General features: G+C 40.4%; 1 long non-coding RNA gene across 1 annotated transcript in view; it reads left to right on the top strand.

The window, feature by feature from the left end:
• The window catches only part of LOC122211827, a 52,723-nt gene that overhangs the window by 25,379 nt on the left and 7,920 nt on the right, over positions 1–19,424 (top strand). The window contains exon 2 of the long non-coding RNA XR_006198861.1: positions 7,121–7,192. This is a non-coding gene — a long non-coding RNA (uncharacterized LOC122211827). The remainder of the gene's footprint in view (positions 1–7,120; positions 7,193–19,424) is intronic.

The following is a 19,424-nucleotide window of genomic DNA, read 5'->3' as shown; positions in this document are numbered from 1 at the left end:
TATTTAGCACTTAGAGTATACTATATCTTAGTTCCCATCCTTCTGTTTGTTGCCCCAGAAGGCAGCCTGCCTGGGTATGATCTAGGATCCCAGCTCTCTCTTGTTCCTGACAGGTTATGGAAAATTGGGAATCAACGTTAAAGAGAAAGTTGAGTCTGGAATCTGTACCGGGTAAAATTGGAAATAATCATAGGAGAATGAAATTTGTATCCTAAAATGTGCCTCTTTGGCATGTGGATTATGCTAGCAAATCTTAAGAAACAGAAGGCTCAGGGTGCCCTGGGTGGCTCAGTTGGTTGAGCACCCAACTCTTGTTTTTGGCTCAGGTCATGATCTCATGGTTCATGGGATCTCAGCTCCTCACTGACCATGCGGAGCTTGATTGTGATTCTCTCTTTCCCTCTCTCTCTCTGCCCCTTCCCCACTTGCATGCTCTCTCTCTCTCTCTCTCAAAATAAATAAATAAGCTTGAAAAAAAATAAACAGAATGCTCAGGAAGAACCTTTGATCTCACACTAACTGCCTAAAAGGGATATAGACGGAGGGTTTTCTTGGAGAAGGGAGCTATCACCCTATCACCATAAAGAGCTACAATATAATATGAACTAGAGGTGGTAGACTGGGAGGAAATTAGCAAAGCTGGTTTGTTAAAATTCCTATGTCTCATTGTTTCCGTGTGGTCCAGCAGACACTTGTCTACAAAACATTTACTTTTTCATCTCGCTATGAATTGACTTCCTTCTCTTTGAAGTCCCAGGCCCTTAGCCCCTTCTCCTTAGCTCTGGATAGCCTCAATTTCTTGACTGCCTGGGGTCTACCTATTCTGATGGAGCCCCTGTATTAATGTAATTACATTGATTTTCTCCCGTTAATCTGTCGCATATCAATATAACTCTGAGGCCAATCAAAAGACTACCGTAGAATAGGGGACTATTTTTCCTTACCCCAAAGTTAGTGTAGTTGCCAGGATAAACTTTGACTGGACACTGTTTGCCCCAGGATTCCTACAGCTGAGAGATCCTGGGACTTCTGATAAAACCTGCTCAGATGAGACTTCTTACCAAGGCCCTCTTCTGAAAATTTGCCTGCAGGGTCTAATCGAAGTGACAGTGGTAGGAGTACATTTTTTAAAATCTAAATTTAGATTAAGAAGAGAAAATATTTCTGAAACTGGTTCCTTGGGTACAGCAACTTTGGTAAAAATTTGTTGTAAATATTTTCTATTGATCTTTCTCCCAGGGTTGGTCATTGGTTTCTTTAGTCTATGATCAGTGAGAATCTTCTCTGGTCTCCATCAGCTGGCAGGCAGCGGAATAAGCTGTGGACCCAAGTTTAGGGAATCAAAAAAAGGGGGGGGCAGTGGTGAACTTTTGACTTGGTTAGTCACTCTATTCTGTTCAAAAGGAGGGAAAACACATGATTTCCTGTGTTTTGAAACAGTTGTTTAGAATAGGGCCCTTCATAGTTACTGTCTGTACTTTCTTAGACTATCTTTGGGTGTGAACTTTCTAGATCTTGTGAAGTCGGCATTTTTGCCTTCTCTTGGAGAACACTTTTGGTTAAGCCATAAAAAGGCTTGTTGAGATTGATATAAGATCCTACTCACCAATGGTCAGATGATGGATCCTTTAAATTAGCTGTATTTGAAAGAAAAAAAAAATTTTTGGAGAGCTCTCGTTCTAAACAATTGTCTTATTGGTGTAACAGCTGGGCTTAGGGACTCCCTTAACAAGATGGAAAACAGAAATTAGGCATAGAACAAAAATTGAAGTCCACTCAGACCCCTTCCTCTTGGCTTTCAGACATTTGCAGATATTGTAAAAAAAAAAAAAAAAAAAAAAAAAAAAATCAGGGCATTGGAGCTACAATTGCCCTGCACTAAAGAAGAAAAGAAAAGAAATTTGAGAGCACCTGTCCTGATCTTACAAAGCTGTGCAAAACTAAAAAAAAAACAAAAACAAAACAAAAAACAAAGGCAGCCCTAGAGGCAGTCCAACATCTGGCAGGCTGAGGGGCAAAGCGAAAGGTAGCCCCACCGCACCCCGCCGCCCCACCAGGAGGGCCATGCATGATACTCCTTGGACACTCCCGACTAAGTGTCCAAAGGGGAAAGGACAAAAAAACAAATGGTCAAACTGATAAAAGTCTCCACCAGATTACCAGAAAAAGGCAATCCCCTCAGAGCCCAAAGTCCAGGAACTCCCTACTGTCTTAATGTTAATGCTTTGCTAGAGGGAAAAACAGCCTTAGCTTGACCTTAGCCAAGGCCTCCAGTAAGTCTTTAGCATGTGAAAGTCTTTTTGGAAACTCCCTTTTGACTTTATCTCCCTGGACTCCATAAATTGGTTACCCCCCACACTTACAGTGAAGCTCTTCCTGCCCTTGGGTGCTGTCCCCATGCTTTAATAAAATCAACTTTTTTGCACCAAAGATGTCTTCAAGAATTCTTTCTTGGCCTTCGGCTCTGGACCCCACGAACCGCACCATCACCCAAAACTTCATCACAAGGATTTGTAAATCAATGACCTTAGGAAACCAAAGTACTTCTTGGAGGGACTTATGTTCTTTTTCTGTCCTTGAACATATAAATGTTACCATACCTTTGAAATGTAAACACTCCAGAAGTTGAAACCACTTATATTATAGCAAATACTCGGCGCCCAGGAAGAGACAAGCGACAAGCACTCGGGGGAATCAGAAAAGACTGTTTATTTTGCACTGGTCCTGGCCCAGCAGAGTCACCTCCAAAGGCTGAGCATCTGGCTTGGGTTTTACTGACCTTTTATACATATGTGTTTCCACGTTGGGTGGGACTAGTATACTCAAGCTTCTGGTTCCTGGCTGCTGGCTATGCAAGAGACAAGCAAGATTGCAGAAGCCTCGGACATCTGGCTGGCCCTTTTTATTCGCATTTACCAGCTTTCCTTCTCACTTAAAACACAAAGCTGAACAAAAATTAAAATGGCTGCATGAATCCTTCAGTGAAGCACGGTTTTAGTGTAAACTTTACCCTCTCTTCCGCAGGCCTCCCCTCCTCCTCTCTTACCTTTTGTCTCAGGAACCCAGTAACACCCTGAAAACGACCAAGGAGGTTAGCAGCACACACACAATTCCTGTTGAAACCAGCTAGATCCTGTATTTCCCTCTAAATCTCCCAACCCCAGTCCCTCCCTCCAGCAGTCTTAGCCTGCTGCAAACTCCTTTGCCCAGCAAAGCAACCTACTATCTTCCTTCTTAATTATTATGTTTTAAAATCTTTATTTACTTTTGAGAGAGAGAGAGAGACAGAGCATGAGCAGGGGAGGAGCAGAGAGAGAGGGAGACACAGACTCCGAAGCAGGCTCCAGGCTCTGATCTGTCAGCACAGAGCCCCACGCGGGGCTCAAACCCAAGAAAGTGAGTTCATCACCTGAGCCGGAGCCAGACGCCCAACCGACTGAGCCACCCAGATGCCCCTCTTTTTCTTTATTTTTTTATTTCTTTCAAGTTTATTTATTTTTTCAAGAGAGAGAAAGAGAGAATGACAGAGGAGGTGCAGAGAGAGGGGGGTGCAGGGGATCCGAAGCAAGCTCTGTGCTGATAGCAGAGAGCCTGATGCGGGGCTCAAACTCGAACCGTGAGATCATGACCCGAGCCAAAGTCGGACGCTTAACCGGCTGAGCCACCCAGACGTCCCTATCTCCCTTCTTTATACCCATTCTCTGTCTTTGCTTTATATTTTGGCTCCAAAGCATAAAGGTTAGATTTTGATGACAGAAGTATCTAAAACAATGCCCATACTCACCTAAGACTAAATTTAAAAAAAGGAAAGGAAAGGAAAAAAGTTATTTTCAAAACTACAAACTGTATAAAGGGTTGTTGTGCCCAAACTTTACACCAAAGCCTCCTTAAGATTATTTACACAGACAAATATAAATCTTAAAAGTCTTCTCTACAAAAAGTAAAAGACCAGCCATCTGAGTGAGTAAAATTATGTTTATTCCAACTACTACAAACTGTATAAAGGGTTGTTGTGCCCAAACTTTACACCAAAGCCTCCTTAAGATTATTTACACAGACAAATATAAATCTTAAAAGTCTTCTCTACAAAAAGTAAAAGACCAGCCATCTGAGTGAGTAAAATTATGTTTATTCCAACTAGTACTTATAAGCTAGTGTGTTTTATATTGTTTTGAAACAGAAGCTATAAGAACTCTGTATGTGTCTATATGTATGTACATTATAGATATGGGTTGTTTTTTTTTTTTAATGTTTTTAAATGTTTATTTTTGAGAGAGAGAGAGAGAGAGAGAGAGAGAGAGTATGTAGCATGTGTGTGCACGTTAGTGGAGGAGGGAGACAGAGGAGCCAAAGCAGGCTCCCTGCTGACAGCAGAGACATATGGGACTTGAACTCACCAGCTACGAGATCATGACCTGAGCTTAGCCAACTGCTAAGTTGGCAACCCCAGGTGCCACAAGGTTTTTGTTGTTTTTTTAAACCACTGGATGGTATTGCTAAAATTAATTCTAAAAGAGTTCTGTTTAATTGACCTTATAAATTAGGCATTTCTAAATCTTAACAATACTTAGAAACTAACCCAGATGCATTCAAGTTCTAGGATCTAGGATTATTTTAAGGCACACGGGCAACCTTATGACAAAAGCTTCCTATCTAAATATTCATCCTAACTCCAAACAAAGGAATCCATTCACCCTCTCTCAAGGTCATAGCTTTGGAAACCATTCCCTGTGATCTCCTTAGTTGTGGCAAATGAAAGTTTTCTTTGTGGGACACCTCAACTTGCAGTTTCTAACTCACCAAGGAGTGAACTCACGTTGCTTCAGTTACAAGTTTATATTATCTCTGTTACAAAATTGTCGGACAAAAATAAAGCAAAAAACAATGGCTGATTTTGTCTAATGTTTCATGAAGTTTCCATGGGTAATTTATTTAAAAAAACTTTTAAGTCTATTTATTTATTTTTGAGAGAAAGAGAGACAGCACAAGCAGGGAGGGACAGAGAGAGAGGGAGAGAGAATCCCAAGCAGGCTCTGCACTGTGAGAGTGGAGCCCAACACAGGACTTGAACTCATGAGCCACCGAGATCATAACCTAAGCCGAAACCAAGAATCTGGACGTTTAACTAACTCAGCCACTCAGGTGCCCCTTCGTGGGTAATTTAGGGATAATTATTGATAACCAGTACATTGAATAGATGTAAGGAGAACAAGATTTTAGATGAACATTTCTAGCAATAATTATATGTTATGGCATATGATGTAAAATCTTGGAGTTTGGGAGGGAACGGTCAAGAAAGAATTCTTGAGAACTCTTTAGCACAAAAAAGGTGGTTTTATTAAAGCACGGGATGAGAATACAAACTGGTGCAGCCACTCTGGAAAACAGTATGGAGATTCCTCAAAAAATTAGAAATAGAACTACCCTACGACCCAGCCATTGCACTATTAGGTATTTATCCAAGGGATACAGGCGTGCTGTTTCGAAGGGACACATGCACCCCCATGTTTATAGCAGCCCTTTCAATAGTAGCCAAAGTATGGAAAGAGCCCAAATGTCCATCGATGGATGAATGGAAAAGAAGATGTGGTATATATATATATATATATATATATATATATATATATATACACACACACAATGGAGTATTGTTTGGCAATCAAAAAGAACGAAATCTTGCCATTTGCAACTACATGGATGGAACTAGAGGGTATCATGCTAAGCGAAAGTAGTCAGTCAGAGAAAGACAAATATCATACGACTTCATTCATATGAGAACTTTAAGATACCAAACAGATGAACAGAAGGGAAGAGAAGCAAACGTAATTAAAAACAAGGAAGGGGATGAAACATAAGAGACTCTTAAATATGGAGAACCAATAGAGGGTTGATGGGGGAGTTGTAGGAGGGGGATGGGCTGTATGGGTAAGAGGCATTAAGGAATCTACTCCTGAGATCATTGTTGCACTATATGATAAGTAACTTGGATGTAAATTAAAAAAATAAATTAAATTAAAAAAAAACTACAATGAGATATCACTACACACTTACCAGAATGACTAAAACAGAATATAATGACAAGACCAAACGGTTGTAGAGATATGAAAAGACTGGATCGTTCATCTGTGGCTGGTCGAAAGACAAAATAGTACAGCCAAATCTAGTTTCTGATAAAACTAAACACGCAACTATATGAAGAGCCAGCAATAGCACCTTGGACATTTATGCCAGAGAAATGAAGACGTATCTTCACACGAAAACTTGTACACAAATGTTCGCAGAAGCTTTGTTTATAATAGCCAAAAACCGGAATCAGCCGGTTTCAACCGGCTGTATTCAACAAGTGAATACATACCATGGAATACTACCCACAGGAAAAACTATCCGTATAGGCCACCGCTTGGATGAATCTCCAAGAATCCTGCCGAATGAAAAATGCCAATCCCAAAAAGTTACATGCTGTATGATTCCACTTATATAACATTCTTGAAATGAAAAAATTCTGGAAAAAGGACAGTAAGAGTTGCTGGGGTTTATGGCTTGCAGAACAGAGGAGGAAAATGAGTGTGGTCGCAAAAGGGGAACACAAGAGATTCGATTAATGTTGGAACTGTTTAGTACTTTGATGGCAGTGGTGGATGCACGGAACCAGACTGGTTATACAATTTTATAGAACTTAATATACACGCAACAAATGAGTACGATGAAAACTGAGTACAATTAAAAATCATATTTCTTTGGGGAAAAAAAAAATCACGGGAACAGGATCCAGAGCAGAAAGAGAGGTACTGAGGTTGTGAGGAGTGGCTGATTATATACCTTCACGTTGGGAAGAGGTTAGGGACACTTGAGTCTCTGAGGAATTTGGAAGCCAAGTCTCCCCCCTTGAGGGGCAAGCTGTTGTTAGGATAAGGTCATTTCCTACTGTCTGGTAAACCCTTAGTCATGAGACCCTTCAGATGTGTATCAGGGGACCCTATGCTTGGAGGATGATGACCAATATATATCTTGAGGGGTAGAGATAAAGGAAGTTTCCAAATGGATTTTCATATGTTAAAGTAGACTTACCGGATCCTGGAGGTTGGGCTAAGATCAAGCTAAGGTTGTCTTTTGCTTTTAGGGAAGTATTCACATTGAGGCAGCTGAAGTCCCAGAGGAAGGTCACTCTGTCTCAAGTACTTACCACTAGGCTGTAAGTTATAAGAAACTTTAACTTTTTCTGTATTTGTTTTGCCTTTGTTCTCTGCACCAGTATACATACCTAAAAACAGTTTCCCAAATCTCCTTGGTAACTTAAAACCTTAAACTTTTGCTAAGTTAAGTCAAATAATGGAAATTTATCAAATATCCAGATTATTTCCACATAAGATAAAATAATGAAACATTAATTACTGAGCTAGGTTTATCGACTTCTGGTTTCTTATTACAGGGAAAGTAAAGATAAGTTTGGGTCTGTTAATAAACACGTTTTGGGTTTTATTGAAAGATTGCGTATAGAGAAGCACATGTTTCTAGAAATTATGAAATGTATTCATATATTTGCCAATCTAAGAATGCTCATGTAACAGATATTTCACAGTTGCTTGCTACTTAGTTTTCACCAGAAATTAAAGTTTTAAGGGTTAATTTTAATTAATATATGTAGTTGAAACTACTAGAAATAATAGTACAATTAAAGTAGGATAAGAAAAAGATATGGATTTGTTTTGTCGAGGGAAAAGAAAGAAAACTTGTCCTAAAGTAAAACTGGTTATGGGAAAGAGAAAGGACAAAATCTGAATGTCAAAAAAAATAATAATAAGTTGTAGAAGGTTTATGGGCAAGAAATCTTTGAAGGTAAATTTTATGTATGGTCACAAAATTCGAAGACTGGCTAATATTGGAATGAATTTAATTAAGTAATGAGTTTTAATGTCAAAAGTAAGCTGGTACAAAATTAAAATTTGGCTTTAAGATTTCATTTTTTTTTTTTTAATTTTTTTTCAACGTTTTTTATTTATTTTTGGGACAGAGAGAGACAGAGCATGAACGGGGGAGGGTCAGAGAGAGAGGGAGACACAGAATCGGAAACAGGCTCCAGGCTCGGAGCCATCAACCCAGAGCCTGACGCGGGGCTCGAACTCACGGACCGCGAGATCGTGACCTGGCTGAAGTCGGACGCTTAACCGACTGCGCCACCCAGGCGCCCCAAGATTTCATTTTTAAGGAATCTCTACACCTAACACGAGGCTCGAAGTCACAACCCCAAGATCAAGAGTTGCATTCTCTATCAACTAAACCAGCAGGCACCTCCAAATTTGGTTTTTCTATGGGTTAGGAGGACAAACTTTTCTTGGACTATTGGTCTGCTCTTAATATCAAGAGATTATGAAGGGTTTTTCTTTGCCTTTAAAGTAATGTGCCCAGAAAACAAAAAAAAAAAAATTGTGTTTATCAAAATAATATTTGGTGCTTCATGTGGTCTTAATCAGATTGTCTTTGATTTCTTAAGAAAACTGAATCTTCTCAATATCATAAGACCTACGTTTTCCCTTCTTACAGCCATTTAATGTTCTGTGTTTGCCTGCAAAATCTTTGTCACCATGGTTAAATGGATAACTAAGTATCATTAATACTACATAGTAACTTATGATCCTATTTGATTGTTTTTAAAACTTTTATACACACACATATTTATTTAAGTTCATTTACTTACTTATTTATATCTATCTATCTATCTATCTATCTTTAAGTAATCTCTACACCCAGTGTGGAACTTGAACTCATGACCCCAAGATCAAGCATCTTATGCCCTTTTAACTGAGCCAGCCAGGCACCCCAAATTTTAATATTTTTCACAAAGTTCCAAAAAATCAAATCCTACACGAAGCTTTTTTTTTTTAAACCTCAGAATAACTTTTTTCAGAGGGTCCTTGAAAAAAAACCAAAACATTTGTTCTCTCTCTTTATAGAAGAAAGCTATTAAACTAAGTAGGCTTATTGGATATGTTACATTACATGGGAAACATTGTCAAATAAGTGACGTAAAACCTTCTTAGATTATGCTGTGTGGGTAAATATTATCAATATAAATGTTCTAGAAATTCTATAAAATTCCTAAAATTATGATATGTGATATGTATAACATTATCAGTCATAAATCTAGTTATTGTCTGAAAATATTGTATGTCACAGAAATAACTAAATTTCCTCAGCAATTGCATTATAATGAACTCTAATCAGACTTTTATGCCATTTTTAAGTCTTTTATCATTTACAGACATTTACTTTTTTACTCAGATGATTTTACAAAAGAATTCCTGAAAAAGTGTTTCATCTTAAGGGAGACTCATGAAATGGAACCTAGAAAACACCTTTAAAAAAATTTTTTTTAATGTTTATTGTTGAAAGAGAGAGAGAGACAGAGCTTGAGCGCGGGAGGGGCAGCGACAGAGGGAGACACAATCCGAAGCAGGCCCCAGGCTCTGGGCTGTCAGCACAGAGACTGACGACACGGGGCCCAAACTCACAAACCATGAGATCATGACCTGAGCTGAAGCCAGATGCTCAACTGACTGAGCCACCCAGGCACCCCTAGAAAACACCTTTTTTAAATTTTTTATTCTTTTTAATTTTTTTATTTTTTAATTAATTTACTAATTACTTTTTAAATGTACATCCAAGTTAGTTAGCATATAGTGCAACAATGATTTCAGGAGTAGATTCCTTAATGCCCCTTACCCATTTAGCCCATTTCCCCACCTACAACCCCTCCAGTAACCTTCTGTTTGTTCTCCATATTTATGAGTCTCTTATGCTTTGTCCCCCTCCCTGTTTTTATTTTTGTTTCCCTTCCTTGCGTTCATCTGTTTTGTCTCTTAAAGTCCTCATGAGTGAAGTCATATGGTATTTGTCTTTCTCTGACTAATTTCGCTTAGCATAACACCCTCTAGTTCCATCTATGTAGTTGCAAATGGCAAGATTTCATTCTTTTTGATTGCCTAGTAATACTTCATTGTATATATATATATATATATATATATATATATATATATATATACCACATCTCCTTTATCCATTCATCCATCAATGGACATTTGGGCTCTTTCCATACTTTGGCTACTGTCGATAGGGCTGCTATAAACATGGGGGTGCATGTGTCCCTTTGAAACAGCACACCTGTATCCCATGGATAAATACCTAGTAGTGCAATGGCTGGGTCATAGAGTAGTTCCATTTTTAATTTTTTGAGGAACCTCCATAGTGTTTTCCAGAGTGGCTTCACCAGTTTGCATTCCCACCAGCAGTGCAAAAGAGATCCTCTTTCTCTGCATCCTTCCCAACATCTGTTGTTGCCTGAGTTTTTAATGTGAGCCATTCTGACAGGTGTGGGGTGGTATCTCACTGTGGTTTTGATTTGTATTTCCCTGATGATGAGTGATGTTGAGCATTTTTTCATGTGTTGGATGGCCATCTGGATGTCTTCTTTGGAGAATTGTTTATTCATGTCTTTTGCCCATTTTTTCACTGGATTATTTGTTTTTTGGGTGTTGAGTTTGATAAGTTCTTTATAGATTTTGGATACTAACCCTTTATCTGATATGTCGTTTGCAAATATCTTCTCCCATTCTGTCGGTTGCCTTTTAGTTTTGCTGATTCTTTCCTTCGCTATGCAGAAGCTTTTTATCTTGATGTGGTCCCCATAGTTCACTTTTGCTTTTGCTACCTTTGCCTCTGGAGACGTGTTGAGTAGGAAGTTGCTGCAGCCAAGATCAAAGAGGTTTTTATCTGCTTTCTCCTGGAGGATTTTGATGGCTTCATGTCTTATGTTTAGGTCTTTTCATCCAGTTTGAGTTTATTTTTGTGTATGGTGTACGAAAGTGGTCCAGGTTCATTTTTCTGTATGTTGCTGCCCAGTTTTCCCAGCACCATTTGCTGAAGAGACTGTCTTTATTCCATTGGATATTCTTTCCTGCTTTGTCAAAGATTAGTTGGGCATATGTTTGTGGGTCCATTTCTGGGTTCTCCATTCTGTTCCATTGATTTGAGTGTCTGTTTTTGTGCCAGTGTCTTGATGATTACAGTTTTGTAATATATCTTGAAATCCAGGATTGTGATGCCTCCAGCTTTGGTTTTCTTTTTCAAGGTTGCTTTGGCTATTCGTGGCCTTTTTTGGTTCCATACTAGTTTTAGGATTGTTTGTTGTAGCTCTGTGAAGAATGCTAGTGTTATTTTGATAAGGATTGCTAGAAAACACCTTTAAGGTTATGAAACTGGGGGCACCTGAGTGGTTGAGTGGGTGAAGCATCCAACTCTTGATTTTGGTTCGGGTCATGATCTAACAGTTTGTGAGGCTGACAGTGCAGAGCCTGCTTGGGATTCTCTCTCACCCTCTCTCTCTGCCCCTCCCCCACACTCTCTTTCTCTCTCTAAATAAATAAATAAGCAAACAAACAAACATTTTTTAAAAAAAGATCTTGAAACTGAACTGAGTATTCCAGAAAAAGGAATAATGGGGAAAAAAATGGATTTAAGGAGAACAAGAATTAATTACATGGGACTGAATAGACTGAGGATGATTATAACTTTTATGACTTTTTGTTTCAAATATTGCTGGTTCTTTAATTTTTTGTTTTTTCAGATATAACAAAACTTTTCTTCTTAAACTAACTATGACTTATAGCAATTTGGCAAATTGTAAGCAGAATGGAAACATTTATCTTTTTCTTCCCTCTGGACCCCTCCAGAATTGGAAAACCTAGTGAATATTCTTATTTTTATGCCAGTATATTTATTTGCATATGAGAATCTATTCTCCTTGGAACAGGACATGATTGGAAATACTGCTTATATTACCAAGGCTTTGACTGGAATGTCATCTTTGAGAGAGATGTCTATAGACCCAGATGTGGTCAGAGAGCTTTAAGGAACTAAGATTGACTTTATGGAGCCAGTGAAGTCCTTTGGAAATACTGGCCTGATACCTTGCTTATAGGGTTCCCAGCAGCTTACCGGGTGAGTAAAGAATGCCACTTCCTGGCAGGTGCAGGAATCTCAGGATATTTCAGGGACCTTGAGAAGAGAAGAATGAACCCAAATCTATAAATTTTGCAGGTGAAGTCTGATGCCAAGTATTTGGCTTGGCTTCTTGGTCTCGAGATCAGAAGTTTAATTTGGAGATTCCTTATGAGAAGTTGCCGCCTATATGATTAACTTCCATTCTTTTTGCAAATAATAAAGCATTATGCAAATCATAAAATTATGCAAATAATAAAGGCCAAGTTTGCTGAAACTAGACTTATGTTGCAAATAGATTGCTCTTACTTTGTTTATCTTTGCCAGAAATTGAGGTGATTATGGAGGGGAAAAATGTTTCAGTAGCACACCTTTGGGATTACTAGATTCTGATACTGTTCATTGTAAAGTGGACTAGATCCCAACTCTACCAGGGACCTCTAATGTCTGTTGACAACTCTCCAAACGAATGCTTTCAATTTTTGTCTCACCCATCTGACTTGAAATCATCGGGAAATGAAGCTACTCTTTTACCTGAAGCCCTACCAACGAAATATGAATGACTTAACCTAAAGTTTAGAGAAATCACCACAACAGCTCATGCATGGATAATCTTCATGCCAGATTGACACGGCCTGCTCTCACTCTGTCTAGAGGTGCTTCAAGATGGACACTTAAAAGTCATCTCAACTGGCTGCCTTCAGCACTCAGAAGCTGAGTTGATAATTTGCTCCAATCATTAACTAATGTTTTTTTTTATCCCCATAAAAATGTCTCTTATTTAATACCTGATTACTTGAACCATTGGCCCAACTTTGGGAGCATACCTGCATCGCTGCCTTCTGAAATGAGTTTAACTGAACTGACTTGTTGTCAGGACTAAGAGACTGTTTCAGTAAGATGAAATCATCTACCAACTTAGCCTCTGGACTAAGAAACTTTTTGGAGAAGTTTCAAAGGAGCAAAATTCACCGCCCCAAAATGAGTCTCTTTGGCATGTGGATAATTGTAGGCTAATTACTTTTAAGAAACCAAAGGCTCAAGAAGAACTTTTGATCTTACAGTAACTGCCTAAAGGAACTTAGACCAAGGATCTTCTCCAGAAAGGGAGCTACCACCATATCTCCATAGAGGATTACAGTATGATGTGAGTTAGGGGTACACAGGGAGGAAGTTACGTTCCATTGTTTCTGTATGGTCCAGCAGATATTTGTTTACAAAAAATGTACTCTTTTTCATCTTCTTATGAATTGACTTCCTTCCCTTATGAATTGACCCGGGGCGCCTGGGTGGCTCAGTCGGTTAAGCGTCCGACTTCGGCTCAGGTCATGATCTCACGGTCCGTGAGTTCGAGCCCCGTGTAGGGCTCTGTGCTGACAGCTCAGAGCCTGGAGCCTGTTTCAGATTCTGTGCCTCCCTCTCTCTCTGACCCTCCCCCGTTCATACTCTGTCTTTCTCTGTGTCAAAAAAAAATAAGTAAACGTTAAAAAAATTAAAAAAAAAAATGAAGTTCCAGGCCCTTACCTCTTTCTCCTTAGCTCTGGATGGCATATAAGACTTAATTGCCTGACTGACTGGGGGCCTCCTATCCTGATGGAGCCCCTGTATGAATGCAATTAAATTGATTTTCCCCTGTTAATCTGTTGCATGTCAAATCAATTCTTAGACTAACCAAAAGAATATTGTAGGGTAGAGGAAACGTTTCCTGCCCAATATAAGTCCACGTTTATCTTCATTAACATATAGGTCAGTGAATAGGAAGAACTGGTTAGAACAAGAACTCTTAAGGAACATCTGGTTATTGGCAAAAGAATAGACAAATAGATCAATGGAACAGAATAGAGAGCCCAGAAATAGACCCATAAATACACTCAACTGATGTTTGACAAAGAAGCAAAAGCCATCCAATGGAGAAAAAGAGTCTCTTCAACAAATGGTGCTGGAACAGCTAACTGGACACCCACCTACAAAGAAGTGAATCTAGCCCCCAACCTAAAACCCTTCACACAAAGTAACTCAAAATGGACCATTGACCTGAGAGGAGCCAAGATGGTGGAACAACATGGAAGTTTTTTTGTGTCTCCTGCCCATGAAATGGACCATATACCCGAATGTAAAATGCAAAACTTTAAAACTCCTGGAAGACAACAAAGGAGACAAATCTAGATGACCTTGGATATGACAATAACTTTTTTACGTGTAACACAGCAGTATGCTCCATTAGAGAAAGAATTGACAAGACGGATTTTATTAAAATTAGCAACTTCTGCTCTACAGACGATGTTGTCAAGAGAATCAGACGACAAGTCACAGACTGGAAGAGAATATTTGCAAAAGTCCTATCTGATAAAGAGCATCCTGTCCATTCCCTTCATTCTGCTGAGGTCCAGAGAAGCAAAATGCCTTGTCCAAGACCACTGAGTGGGAAAGGTAGGTCTAAAATCAGGTCTCATCTCTTTCTTCCTAACTTAGGTCCCCAGGGATAGCCTTTTGTTGTCTAAGCCCCACCCCCCCTCCACCCCGCCACTTTGTCATGGCTCTCAGCTTCCTGGGAAATAGCCTTTCTGTCATAGTAGTTCCTTCTCCTGTCATCAAAATTCTTCAGTACCTTGCTGCTTTGGGAAACAGTAAACAAATGCATAGTCTGAAGTTAATGACCCACTTAGCTTAGGACATTTGCATTTCTAAGAGGTTGTTAAAGATGACAGTGTTTTAGCACAAATACATGAATTCTCAGAGGAAGTTTCTGGGGTAGGCTGGTGAGGTTAGTGCGGTGACCTGGCCGAGATACCTCAAACCAGAGTCTCCATAACTCAGTCATTCTTTCTCCTTTCTTCCCTTCTGGCTGTCTTTCCTCCCAGGTTTTCTCTTCTTTTGGATCAGCAGCTGATTGTAGTGCTGCATGGGGTGGCTCAGTTCTTAAGGAAGTGGCTGTAATGAGGAAACCCTAGAGAGAACTGATAAAACAATCACGGGGATCCACTAAAAGGGTGGTCAGAGTATTAAGAGGAAGAGAAACAAAACCCAGCCAAGCAGAGAAGAGCAAAGAGCACCTTCTGTATCAAGTGGCCAGAATCGGAGAGTGTCTGGCACTGGGGTCCTTGGAGTTTATAGCATTAATTGGCCCTTTCCAAAGTGGGTCCATAGATAATGTTCCCCACTGGAAGCAGTAGACTAGACTCTCCCGGTCCTTTAATGACAGTTATGACTGATGGGGTTTTGGAGTGATGGGCGTCCAGAGCTGACAGCCAGGAAAGAATTCTTGAGAAGTCTTTGGCGTGCAAAAATGGTGATTTTATTAAAGCATGGGGACCGGACAGAAAGAGTTGCACTGAGGTTGTGAACAGTAACTGGTTATATACTGTGGAGTTAGGGGAGGTAAAGGCCAAAGGGAAACCTCCAGAGGGACTTTCATATGCTAAAGAGGACTCATAAAATGCCAGGGACCTTACTATTGTCAAGCTAAGGTTGTCTTTCTTCTAGCAAAGCATTATCGTTAACACAGTAGGAGTTCCTGGAGATTAGGCTATTGATACGATTGCCCTTTTCTTGTAATATTACTAAGATATTTATAAACTGAAGGAGTCTCATGTCCCAAAGGACTGTGAGCTCTATCAGTTAACCATTGGTTTTCTGTCCCTTTCCTTTGTCCTTGGGCAGCCAGGAGTGCCAGAGGACTATCACACATATCCTACCTGGAGGTGGGGGGTTGTTAGCTTGTGCTTGGCCCTCAGCTTGCCTTCTGCTTCCTCATCAGATAACAAATCAAAGATCACACAGCTCGGGGACCCTAGGTGGCTCAGTCGGTTCAGCGTCCGATTTTGGCTCAGGTCGTGATCTCACAGTTTGTGAGTTTGAGCCCTGCATCGGGCTCTGTACTGACAGCTCAGAGCCTGGAGCTTGCTTCGGATTCTGTCTCCGTCTCTGTCTCTCTCTCTCTATGTCCCTCCTCCACTTGTGCTCTCTCTCTCTCTCAAAAATAAAAAAAGTATAAAAAAAATTTTTTTTTTTACAGATTACACAGCTAGCAAGGGTGAGATTTTTGATCATCTGGGTTTGTCTGTCTCCAAAATTTATGCATGTAATCACTGGAATTTCTTGACTTTCTGGTGGGGGGAGGTGGGGGGGGACTTCCTGATTTTTAAATCGTCTCTGTGCTGACAGCTCAGAGCCTGGAGCCTGCTTTGGATTCTGTGTCTCCCTCTCTCTCTGCCCCTCCCCCGCTCATGCTCTGTCTCTCCCTGTCTCAGAAATAAATAAACATAAAAAAATTAAAAAAAAAAAAAACAATGGAAACATCCGGGAAAACTGAGTGACTCCCCAAGATGGCCCAAGCCATCACTTTAAATGTTATCTTCAGCTAAAGACAAAAGAATAAAATTTGGAAGGGGGAACCAGTTATAGGAAGTTACTGGCAAAAGCACAGGAAAACATAAAGTTCTTACAGAGACTTAAGTCTGTGCCCTCTCCATTGATAAGGGTTTCTTGTGATTCAGAGTCATCCTTCTCATCTTGGTACAGAGAGAGACACCCTTAAAAAGTGGAAATTCCCTTATAAATGTAAATGTAAAGTTAACTCCTACTTGGTTTCAGACCTTCTCTTGTGTCTGCTCTTACTTAAAAATAACCAGCTCAAGATAATCTTTATGCTAAAGAGGCATGTTTTGGGGCAGCATATTCTGCTCCCCTTCACAAAAAATCAACAACAGCCAACTAGGCTTTTGCAAATAATGCAACTGCTTAAGCAAGAGCCAATAAAATGATTACCTTGTTTTGCTATCACCTTTTCTCTATAGAAGTCTTTCCCCAAGCTTCTGTCGGTGGACTGCTCCAAAACACGTCCAGATTCCCAACAGGAATTGATTTTTGCTCAAATAAACTAAGACATTTTAATATGCCTCGGTTTATCCTTTAACTGTTTCTTCATGTGCAGAGGATGATATACTTTACCTTCTGAAATTGTTGTGTTAAGGATAATATGTATAAAATACCTCCTCCCCGGTAAGCATTCATATGCTTACATAACTATTAGTTTTGGTCTCTTAATGTGTTAACTATATATTACTCTATGCTTTTGTTTTGTCAAATGACAATGAAGGAACAAGTTTGATGTCCTTTATTTTAGGGAGTCTGACATGATAGAGAATAATGAAGTTTTGGAGTGATGGTGGGGTGATCCAGAGCCAACGACCAAGAAAGAATTCTTGAAGATGTCTTTGGTGCAAAAAGGTGATTTTATTAAATCACGGGGACAGGACCCGTGGACAGGAAGAGCTGCACTGGGGTTGTGACAGTAACTCATTATATGCCCTCAGGTTGGGAGAGGGTCAGGGATAGATTAAGTCTAAGGAATTTTGGAAGCAAGGATTCCAGGACCTTGAGGGGCTAGCTGTTGGTGGAGAAACACTATTTATCACCTTTAATGAAACCTCAGTCTTGAGACCCTTCAGATGCATATGAGGGGCGGTGGGGGGGGGGGGGGCATAAGCTTGGAGCATGATTGCCAGCATATAACCTGGGGCAGTTGAAATAAAGGAAGTGAATTACAGGATCCTCAAGGTTGGGACAGTATTAAGCCAAGGTTTTCTTCTGCCACTAGCAAAGTGTCATCCTTTTTGCAGCTGAGCTCCTAGAGGGAGGTCACTCTGCCTGTTTCAAGGACTTGTCAATGGAATATAGACAGTAAGGGAATTTAATTTTTCATTTGCCTTAGTTTCCCACATCACCATGGCAAGCACTTAAACCCCTTTCCTTTGTTCTTGGGTAGCAGGAGTGTCCCATCACACAGATCCCACCAGGGTGGGGGTGGGGTGGGGTGGGGTGCTAGTTTGTGCTTTGGCCCCTCAGCATGCCTCATGCTCAGTCATCAGAGAGGGGCTTCATTTAGTCCATTAAACTGAAGCACTGGAAATCAGTGAGAAGTTTTTAATGGGCAGAATGACAGGATCAGCAGCATCGTGGACCAAGTGTGGTCTTTGGTGGCAAACCCAAAAATCATATAGGTTACCCCCTTTGCTAGAGCTCCAGAAATACAGACGATAGCATTATGATAGGAAAAGATAGGATAAAATATGCAGAGAGGGAAGGATTAGGATTTGAGGTCCCTGGGTGGGGAAAAACACTTATTTTGGAACAATGCTGGGAGTGTCTGACTCCCTCAGGCTTAAGGTTCCTCTTAAGAATGTAACAGGCCCCTATGGGAATGCAAGCTGGTGCAGCCACTCTGGAAAACAGTATGGAGGTTCCTCAAAAAACTAAAAATAGAGCTACCCTACGACCCAGCAATTGCACCACTAGGGATTTATCCATGGGATACAGGTGTGCTGTTTCAAAGGGACGCATGCACCCCCATGTTTATAGCAGCAGTTTCAACAATAGCCAAAGTATGGAAAGAGCTCAAATGTCCACCGATGGATGAGTGGATAAAGAAGATGTGGTATATAGATACAACGGAGTAGTACTCGGCAATCAAAAAGAACGAAATCTTGCCATTTGCAACGACATGGATGGAACTGGAGGGTATCATGCTAAGCGAAATGAGTCAGAGAAAGACAAAAATCATATGACCTCACTCATATGAGGACTTTAAGAGACAAAACAGATGAACATGAGGGAAGGGAAACAAAAATAATATAAAAACAGGGAAGGGGACAAAACAGAAGAGACTCATAAATATAGAGAATAAAGGTTACAGGAGGGGTTGTGGGAGGGGGGATGGGCTAAATGGGGAAGGGGCACTAAGGAATCTACTCCTGAAATCATTGTTGCACTACATGCTAACTGATTTGGATGTAAATTTTAAAAATAAAAAACTAAATTAAAAAAATTAAAAAAGAATGTAACAGACCCCACCTACTCCCCCTCAGGTTTCCCTCAGGAATTTGACTGAAAGACCTAAGTATGGCCATAGGTCACTCCTCCTACAGTGGAAACCAGTCAATCAGGAATGGACAACCCAGCACCCAGAGTTATCCAGCCAATAAGGGTAGGAGCTGAGAAGGAACAAGGGGGAAGGGAAGGGGGTGGTGACCAGAACCTCCCAAAACGAGGCCCATGGCCTGTGATCCTCGGGCATTCACTTTCTAATGTCCGCACTGTAAAGTGAGCTTTCCTCCTACTCTTACTTTCTGACCTTACACTCTAATAAGCTCTTGCCTGCTACTCATTTTGTGTCCATCTCGGTAGTCTTCGAAGCCGCGGGACAACCAACCCTGGGTATTGAGGTAAAGAAAATCCTGCAACAGCATTACATTTCCAAGTGGCAGAATGAGAAAGAAGAATGGCAAAGCACGTGTGAAAGGGTGAAAGGGGGTCGTGATGAGAGGGGGAGGCACCAGGATTCTAATGCCAGTGTCTTGGGCGGAAGAAGTCCCTGCCGTGGTGTCAGCATGTTCTCGTTCTAATGAGCTTGATTTTGATGTCTCTGGCAT

The sequence above is a fragment of the Panthera leo genome, chromosome F3 (assembly GCF_018350215.1).
Source record: "Panthera leo isolate Ple1 chromosome F3, P.leo_Ple1_pat1.1, whole genome shotgun sequence".
NCBI lineage: Eukaryota > Metazoa > Chordata > Mammalia > Carnivora > Felidae > Panthera > Panthera leo.
Note: the sequence above shows the minus strand (reverse complement) of the source record. Positions and strands in the feature narration are given on the sequence as shown.